Genomic DNA, 17,926 nt, shown 5'->3' with positions numbered 1-17,926 from the left:
AAAACAGGCGCTGATAAGGATGGCCTAAACCATCTCTTAAAGATAAAACCACACGTGTATTTTAAAAACAGGCCAAAAGTACTATCAGACTTAAAAGCTTTAAAACAAAAACAGAAAAAATTTACATATAAAAACAGGCGAAGATCGGGAACATCTTTTCCTCCATTCTGCTTTCTCTTATACATTTCTGATCGTTTAAGCTTTTCCATTTTAGAGCCCCATATAAACATAAAAATACAACGAGTTAGTTTTTTTAGCATTAAGTCAGAGGGAGGATACACCATGGCAATATATAAAATCATAGGTAATAAAACAGATTTAATAACAAGGACTTTCCCTTCGATCGAAAGATTCCTCAGGGTCCAAAAGGAAAGTTTCTTTGCCATTTTATCTTGAACCTCTCCCCAACTCACAAGCCCATCATTATTTGCATCAAATACAACCCCTAAAATTTTCACATTGTCATATTTCACATTAACAGTCGGTAAGTCATTTCTATCCCAGGCACCCATAATCAAACACTCAGTTTTATTAAAATTCATTTTAAAACCAGAAGCTTGACTAAAAAGATTGGTGCACAATACTACTCTCCGGAGTGAAGCAGGATCAGTGCAAATAGCCGTCACGTCATCCATATATCCAAGCACTTTAACCTGAGCCCCTCCCCCTCCTGGGACAGGAACCCCCCGGACTACCTTGTCTTTCCGGATCATGCATAAAAGGGGTTCCATAGCGCAAATAAACAGAATTGGGGATAATGGACATCCCTGCTTCACTCCGGATTCCAGTGGGATAAAATCAGTTAAAAAACCATTGACAGAGATTTGTGAAAACATATTATTATATAAACTCTTAATGCGAGATAAAAACCAGTCTGGGATTGCCATTTGTTTTAAAACTTTAAAAAGATATTCATGAGAAACCCTGTCAAACGCTTTCTCGAAGTCTAGCGCCAACAGGGCCAGCCCTTGATCCCTGTCTTTACTGTACCATATTACGTCTCTGATCGCATTTAGGGTCTCTGTAATACTCCTCCCTGGTACACCACATACTTGTTCGGGTTGTATTAACACATTAATAACAGTTTTAAAACGACATGCAATAATCTTAGCTAAAGCCTTGTAATCCATGTTAAGGAGGGTGATAGGTCTCCAATTTTTGAGGTCGTCCCGAGCGCCCTTCTTCTTGTATATTAAGGACACTATCCCCCTCCTCCATGACTTGGGTAACTTATCACACAAAAAAACCTCTTTAAAAAGTGCTAAAAGATCCTCTTTTAAAATATCCCAAAAGGATAAATAAAATTCCACAGGAAGGCCATCAGCTCTTGGGGCTTTCCCTCTTGAAAAACTTTTAAAAACACTAAAAAGTTCTTCTAAAGTAATATCTTTTGTTAAAAACCCCTGATCTGCAGAATTTAGCCTAAAATCCAGGACATTAAGAGCATCTTGTAAAAACACATTATTAACACTTTTTTTGCTAAAAAGGTTTCTATAAAAATTAAAAGCTACCCTCTTCATACCTTGTATTGTGCTATCTCCATCTAGGCAGGTAATCGTTTCTTTCCTCTCCACCACTTTTTTGAAAAAGAAACGTGTACACTTTTCCCCTTCTTCTAAAAATTGCACCTTAGAATTAAATATTATTTCCTTCCCTTTTTGTTCAAGGTATGACTGTATCTCATTTTTAAGGCTTACAATATCATCATGCACCTCTAAGCCTATCTCTTTGAATTTAAGGAGAGTCTGCAGTCTAGTATTCAAATTTGCATAGCCCTGCTTCTTCTGCCTCGCCTTCCTCTTCCCAGCCCTGATAAAAAAATGTTGGATCTTGTCTTTAATCCCTTCCCACCAGGACAGCATTTTAAAATATGGGGGTTTGAGCTGCCTCCATTGTTGGTACTTTTTGATAAAATCTGACCTTACCAGGGGGTCTTCCAATAGGTGTACCCCCAGGCGCCACAACCCTCTATTCACCTTTAGTTCCCCCTGGTATTCTATCTCTAATTTTAATATGTTATGGTCAGAAAATAAATTAGGAATTAAAACAAAATATACAGGGCTAAAAGTTTCAGATAAAAAGATAAAATCGATCCTGGAGGTCACTCCCCGACCGGACCACGTAAATCCCGGGTCCGTCGGCGATAGCGACCTCCAGGCATCGCGCAACTTAAAATCTGTCTGCAAATTACTTAATAAAAAACATGATTTATCTAATTTACGGATTGGGTCACCTCCTCCTCGGCGCTCATTTACACTGAGGCAATTAAAGTCCCCAGCTACCAAAAGAGGAGATGACCCTACACAGAACAACGGTAAAATCTCAAACAATTGTATCCGCTCTTGTTTATCTGGAGGGGCATACACATTTATAACACGAAAGTTAAAATTATTAAAACATAAATGTACTAATATAGCTCTGCCGGGCACAATCTCAGTGACAGAGGAGATTATAAAAGCAATACCTCGGCAGAGCAGACCCACACCAGCTGATTTATTCTCATTAGAGCCGGACCAAATGGAGGGCCCTAGTTTCCAGTCTTTCTTTAGCTCATTATACCGTAGTCCGTGTTGCAGACCGCATTCCTGTAGGAAACAAATATCAAAGTCTAATGTTTTGAAAAAATCAAAGAGAGCAGCCCTGCGGACAGGGCTCTTTAAAGATCTCACATTGAGTGAGAGACACTTAATAGATGGCATTTGTGTCATGGGGGAGGGGAGTCATCCATTATATCCCCTGCAGACCCCGTCAAGCTCTCGAGTGTTGAGGAGAAGCAGAGAATATTCTGGGGGTCCGAACCGGATATCGGATACCCGGAGGAACCGGGTTGCCATATATCGTCCCTGGCAAGGCACACATCAGGCGAGTCTGGATTAAATGCCGGAGGATCGTCCGCTCTCAACTTTTTGCCACACGGCTCAATCACGTCGCTCGTGCAGTCATCCTCCGCTATTGCTGTGTGGCCTCTCACTTCCTGAAGACTCTCCAGGTCAGACATGAAAACCTCACCATCATTGCCACCTGCTGGACAAAGAACCGTGGTCTGCTGGCACGAGTCCCTAGGTATGTCTGGGGTCTTTGACACAGAGCCCCCCACCGCCAACTCATTGGGGGCGCCCTGCTCCAACACACCAGGGACCATCGACGCAGTGGTCTTCTCCCTGACGGGAGAGTCCCTCTGCTCCGGTCTTTGGGTGGTCCGCCCTCCGCCCTTTTTCTGGGACTTCGCCACAGGAGGCTCTCCACGGGGGAGACCCGACTCCTGCTCCATCCTCTCCGTCTCCTTCCTCGCGCCCTTGACCTTCTCCGCCACCTCCTCTGTTGTGGAAACAGAAGGACGAGGCTCAGGTCCTTTACTGGTCTCCGGAACACGAACTGGTCCTTCCCGTGGCATAGGTCCTCCAGCAGCTTCCGCATATGTTCGGGTCTTGGTCTTCAGTGGGCACTCCCGAAATATATGGCCGTCCACGCCACAAAGGTTGCAAGAATCCTTATGGGGGCAATCCTTAAATAAATGTCCTAGTAGACCACAGTTATTACAACGGAATGCCTTGGACTCTGCACAATTGCTCTGGACATGCCCCATTTTCCCACAATTTCGACAGTACATAGGCATGCCAGCATAAAATAAATACCCCCGACTTTTCCCGATAGTGATAGTAGAGGGGGGGTGATGTGTTCCTCCATAGCCCTGGGGATCCTTCCGCAACCGCACAAGAAACCTCCGCTTCCCACCCCAGAAGCCAACAGAGTTCTTCACAGGCCCAATGTATCTCACCTCATCACAGTGACGGCTCAAACAGGTTTGGATGTCCTGCCTCTCCACAAAAGGGTTGGGAAAATACGTTGTTATTTGTACCTCCTCATGGACGAAAAGCAGGGAAAACACCAGGCCATCCATCTCATCTCTCCAACCATGCTCGTTCACCTTCTGGACCAACTGTTGGCAGCATCCTTGGTTCTTAAAAGTGATGGTATAAATACCTTTGAGTTCATTGTCCTGGAAGCAAAAGATGTCATCTCTGTCGAACTCCAGGATCCCAAGGAGGATGGTATTGCAGACGAAGCGGATACCTTTCTGCTCTCTGAAACTTTCCAAGACCTCGATACGGATTGTGTTCCTCATCCGGGGCTCTCCCGATGCAAAAGAAATTGTAGCAGGCATACTTCCACGAAAGCGTACCAACTACAGAAGAAAAGAAAAAAGGCGTGAGCCTTTTTAAGGGATCGCAACACGTTGTAAGGGGACTAAGCCAGCTCCCTAATAGCAGCAGGGGGGTGAAGCCCCACCGTAAGGTGGGACGATCCCCCCAGGCCAAGGAGCCGGGTACCCCAAACACCTATCAGCCAAGACCAGATGCAATGCCTAAACACCACACCCAATCTTAGCCAAAAGGCCGAGAAGCGATAACCAGAATTGGTTTCCGACTACGGTGCCACCCAAGGATTCTGAAAAGTCCATTTGTGGAGATGGCCACCTGGACTCCCGTTAAGAAGACATGCTGTCAACCTCTAGATCCCTCACATGCCTGCACTTTTCGGCTTGCTGCTGCTGCAATCCACGCGTTTTAGATCTGCATAACTCCACCTCTTTTAGCACAGTACCCTCAACCCCCGGCTGTTCCCACCCGCCTCAACACCGTTGGAAGGGAGGAGAACCAATTAAGGCGGGGGGGGGGGGTGGAACGAGCAGCTGTCTACCCTTAGCAGGAGGGTTGCTGATTAATTACCTCTCCTGCTGCTGCTGCTGCTGGCTGTCCAGCAGCAGACTGAAGGTGGCTGCTGCTGTGCGCAGGTATATAAAGGCTCAGAGCCTATTATGACACGCGCAGCCAGCGTTCCATTGCCACATTCCGTCTACTGCAGGCGGGATACCTGGATGGCTGAATGTCACTGAGAAGCTCACAGAGACCGCCATAAGCAACAGTTTAAAAGAATGCCACAGACTAATCAACCAAACTTTTTGGGTTGGTTTCTCTTTTATAGTCTGCAGGCATTAAATGAAAGAAGTCAGTGTTCCAGCAGAGGGAGACAACGTTTCAGAAAAGGCATTGTAGCAAACCAAAAAAGAAATTTTAAGCGCAGCAGAGTAACCAGCTCACATACCTGTTAGCTCAGGTGAGTTTAAAAGGCTGCTGTTGATAACAAGGGCATTTGCTAAATAGATGGTGTGTGTGCAACAATATACTGAAAGGTCAATTATATTGTGCAGCTTATCTCACCACCTGTAGTTATTTAGGTGAAAGCTCCAAAATGCTTGCCTAATATGTCTGTTTATCCAAAAGGAAGTATAGAGGGAGAGCTAGATAGATAGCATTGCATTACATTACATTACATGGCAATGCAATGCACAGTTGCTGAAGTTGAACCAAAATGAGCTTGTCATCTGGCTTCTGCAACTTTTAACATGAAAAATCCAATGAGGAGAAGAAAAGCAAAGCCAAAGAGTCCATCCCAAAATCCGACAAACAAGCAAAATGAACAAAAAGCATTGAATTCAATTCTTTCTGATTTTAGAAACTGCATTAAAGAAGGGGTGCACCGGTCCTGGAGATACTGCAATACCAGGTCAATGCGTGGAGTGGACAGAGCAAGCTCTTTTTCCATCTCCCTGTTCTAAAAATCCATTTAATATATGGTCCCCAGATAGGGGACGTATCAGATATTAAACTGATAAGAACAGATACTACACTTGATCTTAGCCAAAAGGCCGAGAAGCGATAACCAGAATTGGTTTCCGACTACGGTGCCACCCAAGGATTCTGAAAAGTCCATTTGTGGAGATGGCCACCTGGACTCCCGTTAAGAAGACATGCTGTCAACCTCTAGATCCCTCACATGCCTGCACTTTTTGGCTTGCTGCTGCTGCAATCCACGCGTTTTAGATCTGCATAACTCCACCTCTTTTAGCACAGTACCCTCAACCCCCGGCTGTTCCCACCCGCCTCAACACCGTTGGAAGGGAGGAGAACCAATTAAGGCGGGGGGGGGGGTGGAACGAGCAGCTGTCTACCCTTAGCAGGAGGGTTGCTGATTAATTACCTCTCCTGCTGCTGCTGCTGCTGGCTGTCCAGCAGCAGACTGAAGGTGGCTGCTGCTGTGCGCAGGTATATAAAGGCTCAGAGCCTATTATGACACGCGCAGCCAGCGTTCCATTGCCACATTCCGTCTACTGCAGGCGGGATACCTGGATGGCTGAATGTCACTGAGAAGCTCACAGAGACCGCCATAAGCAACAGTTTAAAAGAATGCCACAGACTAATCAACCAAACTTTTTGGTTGGTTTCTCTTTTATAGTCTGCAGGCATTAAATGAAAGAAGTCAGTGTTCCAGCAGAGGGAGACAACGTTTCAGAAAAGGCATTGTAGCAAACCAAAAAAGAAATTTTAAGCGCAGCAGAGTAACCAGCTCACATACCTGTTAGCTCAGGTGAGTTTAAAAGGCTGCTGTTGATAACAAGGGCATTTGCTAAATAGATGGTGTGTGTGCAACAATATACTGAAAGGTCAATTATATTGTGCAGCTTATCTCACCACCTGTAGTTATTTAGGTGAAAGCTCCAAAATGCTTGCCTAATATGTCTGTTTATACAAAAGGAAGTATAGAGGGAGAGCTAGATAGATAGCATTGCATTACATTACATTACATGGCAATGCAATGCACAGTTGCTGAAGTTGAACCAAAATGAGCTTGTCATCTGGCTTCTGCAACTTTTAACATGAAAAATCCAATGAGGAGAAGAAAAGCAAAGCCAAAGAGTCCATCCCAAAATCCGACAAACAAGCAAAATGAACAAAAAGCATTGAATTCAATTCTTTCTGATTTTAGAAACTGCATTAAAGAAGGGGTGCACCGGTCCTGGAGATACTGCAATACCAGGTCAATGCGTGGAGTGGACAGAGCAAGCTCTTTTTCCATCTCCCTGTTCTAAAAATCCATTTAATATATGGTCCCCAGATAGGGGACGTATCAGATATTAAACTGATAAGAACAGATACTACACTTGATCTTAGCCAAAAGGCCGAGAAGCGATAACCAGAATTGGTTTCCGACTACGGTGCCACCCAAGGATTCTGAAAAGTCCATTTGTGGAGATGGCCACCTGGACTCCCGTTAAGAAGACATGCTGTCAACCTCTAGATCCCTCACATGCCTGCACTTTTCGGCTTGCTGCTGCTGCAATCCACGCGTTTTAGATCTGCATAACTCCACCTCTTTTAGCACAGTACCCTCAACCCCCAGCTGTTCCCACCCGCCTCAACACCGTTGGAAGGGAGGAGAACCAATTAAGGCGGGGGGGGGGTGGAACGAGCAGCTGTCTACCCTTAGCAGGAGGGTTGCTGATTAATTACCTCTCCTGCTGCTGATGCTGCTGGCTGTCCAGCAGCAGACTGAAGGTGGCTGCTGCTGTGCGCAGGTATATAAAGGCTCAGAGCCTATTATGACACGCGCAGCCAGCGTTCCATTGCCACATTCCGTCTACTGCAGGCGGGATACCTGGATGGCTGAATGTCACTGAGAAGCTCACAGAGACCGCCATAAGCAACAGTTTAAAAGAATGCCACAGACTAATCAACCAAACTTTTTGGGTTGGTTTCTCTTTTATAGTCTGCAGGCATTAAATGAAAGAAGTCAGTGTTCCAGCAGAGGGAGACAACGTTTCAGAAAAGGCATTGTAGCAAACCAAAAAAGAAATTTTAAGCGCAGCAGAGTAACCAGCTCACATACCTGTTAGCTCAGGTGAGTTTAAAAGGCTGCTGTTGATAACAAGGGCATTTGCTAAATAGATGGTGTGTGTGCAACAATATACTGAAAGGTCAATTATATTGTGCAGCTTATCTCACCACCTGTAGTTATTTAGGTGAAAGCTCCAAAATGCTTGCCTAATATGTCTGTTTATCCAAAAGGAAGTATAGAGGGAGAGCTAGATAGATAGCATTGCATTACATTACATTACATGGCAATGCAATGCACAGTTGCTGAAGTTGAACCAAAATGAGCTTGTCATCTGGCTTCTGCAACTTTTAACATGAAAAATCCAATGAGGAGAAGAAAAGCAAAGCCAAAGAGTCCATCCCAAAATCCGACAAACAAGCAAAATGAACAAAAAGCATTGAATTCAATTCTTTCTGATTTTAGAAACTGCATTAAAGAAGGGGTGCACCGGTCCTGGAGATACTGCAACACCAGGTCAATGCGTGGAGTGGACAGAGCAAGCTCTTTTTCCATCTCCCTGTTCTAAAAATCCATTTAATATATGGTCCCCAGATAGGGGACGTATCAGATATTAAACTGATAAGAACAGATACTACACTTGATCTTAGCCAAAAGGCCGAGAAGCGATAACCAGAATTGGTTTCCGACTATGGTGCCACCCAAGGATTCTGAAAAGTCCATTTGTGGAGATGGCCACCTGGACTCCCGTTAAGAAGACATGCTGTCAACCTCTAGATCCCTCACATGCCTGCACTTTTCGGCTTGCTGCTGCTGCAATCCACGCGTTTTAGATCTGCATAACTCCACCTCTTTTAGCACAGTACCCTCAACCCCCAGCTGTTCCCACCCGCCTCAACACCGTTGGAAGGGAGGAGAACCAATTAAGGCGGGGGGGGGGGTGGAACGAGCAGCTGTCTACCCTTAGCAGGAGGGTTGCTGATTAATTACCTCTCCTGCTGCTGATGCTGCTGGCTGTCCAGCAGCAGACTGAAGGTGGCTGCTGCTGTGCGCAGGTATATAAAGGCTCAGAGCCTATTATGACACGCGCAGCCAGCGTTCCATTGCCACATTCCGTCTACTGCAGGCGGGATACCTGGATGGCTGAATGTCACTGAGAAGCTCACAGAGACCGCCATAAGCAACAGTTTAAAAGAATGCCACAGACTAATCAACCAAACTTTTTGGGTTGGTTTCTCTTTTATAGTCTGCAGGCATTAAATGAAAGAAGTCAGTGTTCCAGCAGAGGGAGACAACGTTTCAGAAAAGGCATTGTAGCAAACCAAAAAAGAAATTTTAAGCGCAGCAGAGTAACCAGCTCACATACCTGTTAGCTCAGGTGAGTTTAAAAGGCTGCTGTTGATAACAAGGGCATTTGCTAAATAGATGGTGTGTGTGCAACAATATACTGAAAGGTCAATTATATTGTGCAGCTTATCTCACCACCTGTAGTTATTTAGGTGAAAGCTCCAAAATGCTTGCCTAATATGTCTGTTTATCCAAAAGGAAGTATAGAGGGAGAGCTAGATAGATAGCATTGCATTACATTACATTACATGGCAATGCAATGCACAGTTGCTGAAGTTGAACCAAAATGAGCTTGTCATCTGGCTTCTGCAACTTTTAACATGAAAAATCCAATGAGGAGAAGAAAAGCAAAGCCAAAGAGTCCATCCCAAAATCCGACAAACAAGCAAAATGAACAAAAAGCATTGAATTCAATTCTTTCTGATTTTAGAAACTGCATTAAAGAAGGGGTGCACCGGTCCTGGAGATACTGCAACACCAGGTCAATGCGTGGAGTGGACAGAGCAAGCTCTTTTTCCATCTCCCTGTTCTAAAAATCCATTTAATATATGGTCCCCAGATAGGGGACGTATCAGATATTAAACTGATAAGAACAGATACTACACTTGATCTTAGCCAAAAGGCCGAGAAGCGATAACCAGAATTGGTTTCCGACTACGGTGCCACCCAAGGATTCTGAAAAGTCCATTCGTGGAGATGGCCACCTGGACTCCCGTTAAGAAGACATGCTGTCAACCTCTAGATCCCTCACATGCCTGCACTTTTCGGCTTGCTGCTGCTGCAATCCACGCGTTTTAGATCTGCATAACTCCACCTCTTTTAGCACAGTACCCTCAACCCCCGGCTGTTCCCACCCGCCTCAACACCGTTGGAAGGGAGGAGAACCAATTAAGGCGGGGGGGGGGGTGGAACGAGCAGCTGTCTACCCTTAGCAGGAGGGTTGCTGATTAATTACCTCTCCTGCTGCTGCTGCTGGCTGTCCAGCAGCAGACTGAAGGTGGCTGCTGCTGTGCGCAGGTATATAAAGGCTCAGAGCCTATTATGACACGCGCAGCCAGCGTTCCATTGCCACATTCCGTCTACTGCAGGCGGGATACCTGGATGGCTGAAGGTCACTGAGAAGCTCACAGAGACCGCCATAAGCAACAGTTTAAAAGAATGCCACAGACTAATCAACCAAACTTTTTGGGTTGGTTTCTCTTTTATAGTCTGCAGGCATTAAATGAAAGAAGTCAGTGTTCCAGCAGAGGGAGACAACGTTTCAGAAAAGGCATTGTAGCAAACCAAAAAAGAAATTTTAAGCGCAGCAGAGTAACCAGCTCACATACCTGTTAGCTCAGGTGAGTTTAAAAGGCTGCTGTTGATAACAAGGGCATTTGCTAAATAGATGGTGTGTGTGCAACAATATACTGAAAGGTCAATTATATTGTGCAGCTTATCTCACCACCTGTAGTTATTTAGGTGAAAGCTCCAAAATGCTTGCCTAATATGTCTGTTTATCCAAAAGGAAGTATAGAGGGAGAGCTAGATAGATAGCATTGCATTACATTACATTACATGGCAATGCAATGCACAGTTGCTGAAGTTGAACCAAAATGAGCTTGTCATCTGGCTTCTGCAACTTTTAACATGAAAAATCCAATGAGGAGAAGAAAAGCAAAGCCAAAGAGTCCATCCCAAAATCCGACAAACAAGCAAAATGAACAAAAAGCATTGGATTCAATTCTTTCTGATTTTAGAAACTGCATTAAAGAAGGGGTGCACCGGTCCTGGAGATACTGCAATACCAGGTCAATGCGTGGAGTGGACAGAGCAAGCTCTTTTTCCATCTCCCTGTTCTAAAAATCCATTTAATATATGGTCCCCAGATAGGGGACGTATCAGATATTAAACTGATAAGAACAGATACTACACTTGATCTTAGCCAAAAGGCCGAGAAGCGATAACCAGAATTGGTTTCCGACTACGGTGCCACCCAAGGATTCTGAAAAGTCCATTTGTGGAGATGGCCACCTGGACTCCCGTTAAGAAGACATGCTGTCAACCTCTAGATCCCTCACATGCCTGCACTTTTCGGCTTGCTGCTGCTGCAATCCACGCGTTTTAGATCTGCATAACTCCACCTCTTTTAGCACAGTACCCTCAACCCCCGGCTGTTCCCACCCGCCTCAACACCGTTGGAAGGGAGGAGAACCGATTAAGGCGGGGGGGGGGTGGAACGAGCAGCTGTCTACCCTTAGCAGGAGGGTTGCTGATTAATTACCTCTCCTGCTGCTGCTGCTGCTGGCTGTCCAGCAGCAGACTGAAGGTGGCTGCTGCTGTGCGCAGGTATATAAAGGCTCAGAGCCTATTATGACACGCGCAGCCAGCGTTCCATTGCCACATTCCGTCTACTGCAGGCGGGATACCTGGATGGCTGAATGTCACTGAGAAGCTCACAGAGACCGCCATAAGCAACAGTTTAAAAGAATGCCACAGACTAATCAACCAAACTTTTTGGGTTGGTTTCTCTTTTATAGTCTGCAGGCATTAAATGAAAGAAGTCAGTGTTCCAGCAGAGGGAGACAACGTTTCAGAAAAGGCATTGTAGCAAACCAAAAAAGAAATTTTAAGCGCAGCAGAGTAACCAGCTCACATACCTGTTAGCTCAGGTGAGTTTAAAAGGCTGCTGTTGATAACAAGGGCATTTGCTAAATAGATGGTGTGTGTGCAACAATATACTGAAAGGTCAATTATATTGTGCAGCTTATCTCACCACCTGTAGTTATTTAGGTGAAAGCTCCAAAATGCTTGCCTAATATGTCTGTTTATCCAAAAGGAAGTATAGAGGGAGAGCTAGATAGATAGCATTGCATTACATTACATTACATGGCAATGCAATGCACAGTTGCTGAAGTTGAACCAAAATGAGCTTGTCATCTGGCTTCTGCAACTTTTAACATGAAAAATCCAATGAGGAGAAGAAAAGCAAAGCCAAAGAGTCCATCCCAAAATCCGACAAACAAGCAAAATGAACAAAAAGCATTGAATTCAATTCTTTCTGATTTTAGAAACTGCATTAAAGAAGGGGTGCACCGGTCCTGGAGATACTGCAATACCAGGTCAATGCGTGGAGTGGACAGAGCAAGCTCTTTTTCCATCTCCCTGTTCTAAAAATCCATTTAATATATGGTCCCCAGATAGGGGACGTATCAGATATTAAACTGATAAGAACAGATACTACACTTGATCTTAGCCAAAAGGCCGAGAAGCGATAACCAGAATTGGTTTCCGACTACGGTGCCACCCAAGGATTCTGAAAAGTCCATTTGTGGAGATGGCCACCTGGACTCCCGTTAAGAAGACATGCTGTCAACCTCTAGATCCCTCACATGCCTGCACTTTTCGGCTTGCTGCTGCTGCAATCCACGCGTTTTAGATCTGCATAACTCCACCTCTTTTAGCACAGTACCCTCAACCCCCGGCTGTTCCCACCCGCCTCAACACCGTTGGAAGGGAGGAGAACCAATTAAGGCGGGGGGGGGGGGGGGTGGAACGAGCAGCTGTCTACCCTTAGCAGGAGGGTTGCTGATTAATTACCTCTCCTGCTGCTGCTGCTGCTGGCTGTCCAGCAGCAGACTGAAGGTGGCTGCTGCTGTGCGCAGGTATATAAAGGCTCAGAGCCTATTATGACACGCGCAGCCAGTGTTCCATTGCCACATTCCGTCTACTGCAGGCGGGATACCTGGATGGCTGAATGTCACTGAGAAGCTCACAGAGACCGCCATAAGCAACAGTTTAAAAAAATGCCACAGACTAATCAACCAAACTTTTTGGGTTGGTTTCTCTTTTATAGTCTGCAGGCATTAAATGAAAGAAGTCAGTGTTCCAGCAGAGGGAGACGTTTCAGAAAAGGCATTGTAGCAAACCAAAAAAGAAATTTTAAGCGCAGCAGAGTAACCAGCTCACATACCTGTTAGCTCAGGTGAGTTTAAAAGGCTGCTGTTGATAACAAGGGCATTTGCTAAATAGATGGTGTGTGTGCAACAATATACTGAAAGGTCAATTATATTGTGCAGCTTATCTCACCACCTGTAGTTATTTAGGTGAAAGCTCCAAAATGCTTGCCTAATATGTCTGTTTATCCAAAAGGAAGTATAGAGGGAGAGCTAGATAGATAGCATTGCATTACATTACATTACATGGCAATGCAATGCACAGTTGCTGAAGTTGAACCAAAATGAGCTTGTCATCTGGCTTCTGCAACTTTTAACATGAAAAATCCAATGAGGAGAAGAAAAGCAAAGCCAAAGAGTCCATCCCAAAATCCGACAAACAAGCAAAATGAACAAAAAGCATTGAATTCAATTCTTTCTGATTTTAGAAACTGCATTAAAGAAGGGGTGCACCGGTCCTGGAGATACTGCAATACCAGGTCAATGCGTGGAGTGGACAGAGCAAGCTCTTTTTCCATCTCCCTGTTCTAAAAATCCATTTAATATATGGTCCCCAGATAGGGGACGTATCAGATATTAAACTGATAAGAACAGATACTACACTTGATCTTAGCCAAAAGGCCGAGAAGCGATAACCAGAATTGGTTTCCGACTACGGTGCCACCCAAGGATTCTGAAAAGTCCATTTGTGGAGATGGCCACCTGGACTCCCGTTAAGAAGACATGCTATCAACCTCTAGATCCCTCACATGCCTGCACTTTTCGGCTTGCTGCTGCTGCAATCCACGCGTTTTAGATCTGCATAACTCCACCTCTTTTAGCACAGTACCCTCAACCCCCGGCTGTTCCCACCCGCCTCAACACCGTTGGAAGGGAGGAGAACCAATTAAGGCGGGGGGGGGGTGGAACGAGCAGCTGTCTACCCTTAGCAGGAGGGTTGCTGATTAATTACCTCTCCTGCTGCTGCTGCTGCTGGCTGTACAGCAGCAGACTGAAGGTGGCTGCTGCTGTGCGCAGGTATATAAAGGCTCAGAGCCTATTATGACACGCGCAGCCAGTGTTCCATTGCCACATTCCGTCTACTGCAGGCGGGATACCTGGATGGCTGAATGTCACTGAGAAGCTCACAGAGACCGCCATAAGCAACAGTTTAAAAGAATGCCACAGACTAATCAACCAAACTTTTTGGGTTGGTTTCTCTTTTATAGTCTGCAGGCATTAAATGAAAGAAGTCAGTGTTCCAGCAGAGGGAGACAACGTTTCAGAAAAGGCATTGTAGCAAACCAAAAAAGAAATTTTAAGCGCAGCAGAGTAACCAGCTCACATACCTGTTAGCTCAGGTGAGTTTAAAAGGCTGCTGTTGATAACAAGGGCATTTGCTAAATAGATGGTGTGTGTGCAACAATATACTGAAAGGTCAATTATATTGTGCAGCTTATCTCACCACCTGTAGTTATTTAGGTGAAAGCTCCAAAATGCTTGCCTAATATGTCTGTTTATCCAAAAGGAAGTATAGAGGGAGAGCTAGATAGATAGCATTGCATTACATTACATTACATGGCAATGCAATGCACAGTTGCTGAAGTTGAACCAAAATGAGCTTGTCATCTGGCTTCTGCAACTTTTAACATGAAAAATCCAATGAGGAGAAGAAAAGCAAAGCCAAAGAGTCCATCCCAAAATCCGACAAACAAGCAAAATGAACAAAAAGCATTGAATTCAATTCTTTCTGATTTTAGAAACTGCATTAAAGAAGGGGTGCACCGGTCCTGGAGATACTGCAATACCAGGTCAATGCGTGGAGTGGACAGAGCAAGCTCTTTTTCCATCTCCCTGTTCTAAAAATCCATTTAATATATGGTCCCCAGATAGGGGACGTATCAGATATTAAACTGATAAGAACAGATACTACACTTGATCTTAGCCAAAAGACCGAGAAGCGATAACCAGAATTGGTTTCCGACTACGGTGCCACCCAAGGATTCTGAAAAGTCCATTTGTGGAGATGGCCACCTGGACTCCCGTTAAGAAGACATGCTGTCAACCTCTAGATCCCTCACATGCCTGCACTTTTCGGCTTGCTGCTGCTGCAATCCACGCGTTTTAGATCTGCATAACTCCACCTCTGTTAGCACAGTACCCTCAACCCCCGGCTGTTCCCACCCGCCTCAACACCGTTGGAAGGGAGGAGAACCAATTAAGGCGGGGGGGGGGTGGAACGAGCAGCTGTCTACCCTTAGCAGGAGGGTTGCTGATTAATTACCTCTCCTGCTGCTGCTGCTGGCTGTCCAGCAGCAGACTGAAGGTGGCTGCTGCTGTGCGCAGGTATATAAAGGCTCAGAGCCTATTATGACACGCGCAGCCAGCGTTCCATTGCCACATTCCGTCTACTGCAGGCGGGATACCTGGATGGCTGAATGTCACTGAGAAGCTCACAGAGACCGCCATAAGCAACAGTTTAAAAGAATGCCACAGACTAATCAACCAAACTTTTTGGGTTGGTTTCTCTTTTATAGTCTGCAGGCATTAAATGAAAGAAGTCAGTGTTCCAGCAGAGGGAGACAACGTTTCAGAAAAGGCATTGTAGCAAACCAAAAAAGAAATTTTAAGCGCAGCAGAGTAATCAGCTCACATACCTGTTAGCTCAGGTGAGTTTAAAAGGCTGCTGTTGATAACAAGGGCATTTGCTAAATAGATGGTGTGTGTGCAACAATATACTGAAAGGTCAATTATATTGTGCAGCTTATCTCACCACCTGTAGTTATTTAGGTGAAAGCTCCAAAATGCTTGCCTAATATGTCTGTTTATCCAAAAGGAAGTATAGAGGGAGAGCTAGATAGATAGCATTGCATTACATTACATTACATGGCAATGCAATGCACAGTTGCTGAAGTTGAACCAAAATGAGCTTGTCATCTGGCTTCTGCAACTTTTAACATGAAAAATCCAATGAGGAGAAGAAAAGCAAAGCCAAAGAGTCCATCCCAAAATCCGACAAACAAGCAAAATGAACAAAAAGCATTGAATTCAATTCTTTCTGATTTTAGAAACTGCATTAAAGAAGGGGTGCACCGGTCCTGGAGATACTGCAATACCAGGTCAATGCGTGGAGTGGACAGAGCAAGCTCTTTTTCCTTCTCCCTGTTCTAAAAATCCATTTAATATATGGTCCCCAGATAGGGGACGTATCAGATATTAAACTGATAAGAACAGATACTACACTTGATCTTAGCCAAAAGGCCGAGAAGCGATAACCAGAATTGGTTTCCGACTACGGTGCCACCCAAGGATTCTGAAAAGTCCATTTGTGGAGATGGCCACCTGGACTCCCGTTAAGAAGACATGCTGTCAACCTCTAGATCCCTCACATGCCTGCACTTTTCGGCTTGCTGCTGCTGCAATCCACGCGTTTTAGATCTGCATAACTCCACCTCTTTTAGCACAGTACCCTCAACCCCCGGCTGTTCCCACCCGCCTCAACACCGTTGGAAGGGAGGAGAACCAATTAAGGCGGGGGGGGGGGGTGGAACGAGCAGCTGTCTACCCTTAGCAGGAGGGTTGCTGATTAATTACCTCTCCTGCTGCTGCTGCTGCTGGCTGTCCAGCAGCAGACTGAAGGTGGCTGCTGCTGTGCGCAGGTATATAAAGGCTCAGAGCCTATTATGACACGCGCAGCCAGCGTTCCATTGCCACATTCCGTCTACTGCAGGCGGGATACCTGGATGGCTGAATGTCACTGAGAAGCTCACAGAGACCGCCATAAGCAACAGTTTAAAAGAATGCCACAGACTAATCAACCAAACTTTTTGGGTTGGTTTCTCTTTTATAGTCTGCAGGCATTAAATGAAAGAAGTCAGTGTTCCAGCAGAGGGAGACGTTTCAGAAAAGGCATTGTAGCAAACCAAAAAAGAAATTTTAAGCGCAGCAGAGTAACCAGCTCACATACCTGTTAGCTTAGGTGAGTTTAAAAGGCTGCTGTTGATAACAAGGGCATTTGCTAAATAGATGGTGTGTGTGCAACAATATACTGAAAGGTCAATTATATTGTGCAGCTTATCTCACCACCTGTAGTTATTTAGGTGAAAGCTCCAAAATGCTTGCCTAATATGTCTGTTTATCCAAAAGGAAGTATAGAGGGAGAGCTAGATAGATAGCATTGCATTACATTACATTACATGGCAATGCAATGCACAGTTGCTGAAGTTGAACCAAAATGAGCTTGTCATCTGGCTTCTGCAACTTTTAACATGAAAAATCCAATGAGGAGAAGAAAAGCAAAGCCAAAGAGTCCATCCCAAAATCCGACAAACAAGCAAAATGAACAAAAAGCATTGAATTCAATTCTTTCTGATTTTAGAAACTGCATTAAAGAAGGGGTGCACCGGTCCTGGAGATACTGCAATACCAGGTCAATGCGTGGAGTGGACAGAGCAAGCTCTTTTTCCATCTCCCTGTTCTAAAAATCCATTTAATATATGGTCCCCAGATAGGGGACGTATCAGATATTAAACTGATAAGAACAGATACTACACTTGATCTTAGCCAAAAGGCCGAGAAGCGATAACCAGAATTGGTTTCCGACTACGGTGCCACCCAAGGATTCTGAAAAGTCCATTTGTGGAGATGGCCACCTGGACTCCCGTTAAGAAGACATGCTGTCAACCTCTAGATCCCTCACATGCCTGCACTTTTCGACTTGCTGCTGCTGCAATCCACGCGTTTTAGATCTGCATAACTCCACCTCTTTTAGCACAGTACCCTCAACCCCCGGCTGTTCCCACCCGCCTCAACACCGTTGGAAGGGAGGAGAACCAATTAAGGCGGGGGGGGGGGTGGAACGAGCAGCTGTCTACCCTTAGCAGGAGGGTTGCTGATTAATTACCTCTCCTGCTGCTGCTGCTGCTGGCTGTCCAGCAGCAGACTGAAGGTGGCTGCTGCTGTGCGCAGGTATATAAAGGCTCAGAGCCTAT

The 17,926-nt window shown here is 45.2% G+C and overlaps 10 non-coding genes across 10 annotated transcripts; all 10 read right to left on the bottom strand.

Annotated features, from left to right (window-relative positions):
- Positions 1-5,531: 5,531 nt before the first annotated feature.
- Positions 5,532-5,722, bottom strand: LOC141230912 (U2 spliceosomal RNA). Its single transcript, XR_012297360.1, has one exon. It is a non-coding gene; the product is annotated as a U2 spliceosomal RNA (small nuclear RNA).
- Positions 5,723-6,842: 1,120 nt separating this feature from the next.
- LOC141230911 (U2 spliceosomal RNA) lies at positions 6,843-7,033 on the bottom strand. Its single transcript, XR_012297359.1, has one exon. It is a non-coding gene; the product is annotated as a U2 spliceosomal RNA (small nuclear RNA).
- A 1,120-nt stretch (positions 7,034-8,153) lies between these two features.
- On the bottom strand, positions 8,154-8,344 carry LOC141230135 (U2 spliceosomal RNA). The gene has a single exon (XR_012296691.1). It is a non-coding gene; the product is annotated as a U2 spliceosomal RNA (small nuclear RNA).
- A 1,121-nt stretch (positions 8,345-9,465) lies between these two features.
- Positions 9,466-9,656, bottom strand: LOC141230134 (U2 spliceosomal RNA). Its single transcript, XR_012296690.1, has one exon. It is a non-coding gene; the product is annotated as a U2 spliceosomal RNA (small nuclear RNA).
- A 1,118-nt stretch (positions 9,657-10,774) lies between these two features.
- On the bottom strand, positions 10,775-10,965 carry LOC141230910 (U2 spliceosomal RNA). Its single transcript, XR_012297358.1, has one exon. It is a non-coding gene; the product is annotated as a U2 spliceosomal RNA (small nuclear RNA).
- A 1,120-nt stretch (positions 10,966-12,085) lies between these two features.
- Positions 12,086-12,276, bottom strand: LOC141230909 (U2 spliceosomal RNA). Its single transcript, XR_012297357.1, has one exon. It is a non-coding gene; the product is annotated as a U2 spliceosomal RNA (small nuclear RNA).
- Positions 12,277-13,398: 1,122 nt separating this feature from the next.
- LOC141230908 (U2 spliceosomal RNA) lies at positions 13,399-13,589 on the bottom strand. Its single transcript, XR_012297356.1, has one exon. It is a non-coding gene; the product is annotated as a U2 spliceosomal RNA (small nuclear RNA).
- Positions 13,590-14,709: 1,120 nt separating this feature from the next.
- LOC141230213 (U2 spliceosomal RNA) lies at positions 14,710-14,900 on the bottom strand. Its single transcript, XR_012296767.1, has one exon. It is a non-coding gene; the product is annotated as a U2 spliceosomal RNA (small nuclear RNA).
- A 1,117-nt stretch (positions 14,901-16,017) lies between these two features.
- LOC141230136 (U2 spliceosomal RNA) lies at positions 16,018-16,208 on the bottom strand. Its single transcript, XR_012296692.1, has one exon. It is a non-coding gene; the product is annotated as a U2 spliceosomal RNA (small nuclear RNA).
- Positions 16,209-17,327: 1,119 nt separating this feature from the next.
- LOC141230907 (U2 spliceosomal RNA) lies at positions 17,328-17,518 on the bottom strand. Its single transcript, XR_012297355.1, has one exon. It is a non-coding gene; the product is annotated as a U2 spliceosomal RNA (small nuclear RNA).
- Positions 17,519-17,926: the final 408 nt, after the last annotated feature.

Source organism: Phyllobates terribilis, unplaced genomic scaffold (assembly GCF_046119375.1).
Source record: "Phyllobates terribilis strain yellow unplaced genomic scaffold, ASM4611937v1 Scaffold_499__1_contigs__length_1316695, whole genome shotgun sequence".
Lineage (NCBI taxonomy): Eukaryota > Metazoa > Chordata > Amphibia > Anura > Dendrobatidae > Phyllobates > Phyllobates terribilis.
Note: the sequence above shows the minus strand (reverse complement) of the source record. Positions and strands in the feature narration are given on the sequence as shown.